Source organism: Sinocyclocheilus grahami, unplaced genomic scaffold (assembly GCF_001515645.1).
Source record: "Sinocyclocheilus grahami isolate Dianchi unplaced genomic scaffold, SAMN03320097.WGS_v1.1 scaffold1585.1, whole genome shotgun sequence".
Lineage (NCBI taxonomy): Eukaryota > Metazoa > Chordata > Actinopteri > Cypriniformes > Cyprinidae > Sinocyclocheilus > Sinocyclocheilus grahami.
This window is the reverse complement of record NW_015506764.1, coordinates 169,840-171,314: the sequence shown is the minus strand read 5'-3', so window position 1 is coordinate 171,314 and position 1,475 is coordinate 169,840.

The window sequence follows — 1,475 nt, the reverse complement described above, 5'->3', positions numbered from 1 at the left end:
TTTTTTGCTATCAATAAATTGAAGAGAATCCATATATGAATGAACATCAACCATAAAAACCTTCAAACAAGGTTTAGAATTATTTATTTTACTTTTATGGATATGAAATTTACCAAATGAAATCATAAGATTCAGTATAAAGTTAACCGATATACTTTTTGATTTAAAATAAAATAAAACATCTTTTGAAGTCAACTCACAACTATAACCAGTTTTCTCTTGGACATAATCACTCCCGGATAATCGAAAATGGGCAAAAGGCGGGACGTGGGTGGAGCTGGTTGCTGAAACCACGCCCCCCTAACACGATGCTGGTGACAGCAGCCACAATCCACCTGTCACTCAAGTGGCCACGCCCTTATTTATGCAGAACTTTAAGCTTAATATAATTTAAACGGATGAGTTATAAAAAAATATATTACTATTATAGCTATATAGACCAAAAACACTTTTTGTAACAGGCTGTAAACATGTTTTTTCTGCTGTACAGGTGGGCATTTTAACATGGGGAGTCTATGGGACTGACTCTCTTTTGGATGTCGATGTCGATGAACGGTCGATGTCGGTGTTGGTTTCAAGAGAGAGAGACCGGAAGGTTGCCGCTTAGTATCTTTTTAAAAAAATGCTTAAAAAAACAATAACAATTGTCAAATCTTAATAATACATCAAGAGTCCAGGGTCATTCAGTCCAGAGGAAGTGCCAAGTCCTTTAGCAAAGCCATTGTTCTTATTGCTTTCAAGCTTGTAGAGTACTCAATAGATTCAAAATACAATTTCATTTCAAGTTTGAATCTTAAAAAAAGAGGTTTGCGTTTAGAAAATGTACATTTATGAATATGATATTTAGCTAACAGGAAAATAAGGTTCATGAACTAAGTATTCACATTCATGAAAGCCAAAAATTACATTCCTATAAGTAAACTCAAAATTAGGATTCACATAACATTTGATAAAATGAGCAATTCCAGAATAAATGTAAAGAAGTTTCAGGGTTTTCTAAACAGAAAGAACAGTTGGTATTGATATCATTCTTAAGTCTTTTAAGAGAGCACTTATCCGGGTAAATTCTATGAATCAACTTAAAGGGGTCACATGATGCGATTTCAATTGTTCCTTTCTCTTTGGATAAAATGAGCAATTCCAGAATAAATGTAAAGAAGTTTCAGGGTTTTCTAAACAGAAAGAACAGTTGGTATTGATATCATTCTTAAGTCTTTTAAGAGAGCACTTATCCGGGTAAATTCTATGAATCAACTTAAAGGGGTCACATGATGCGATTTCAATTGTTCCTTTCTCTTTGGAGTGTCACAAGCTCTTGGTGCATAAAGAAGATCTGTAAAGTTGCAAAGACTAAAAAGTCTCAAATCCAAAGATATATTCTTTATAAAAGAGTCAGCCACGCCTACCTAAAACGGCTCGTTCTAACACGCCCCCACATGTCTACCTCACTATGTGGGAAGATTTGCATAACGCCG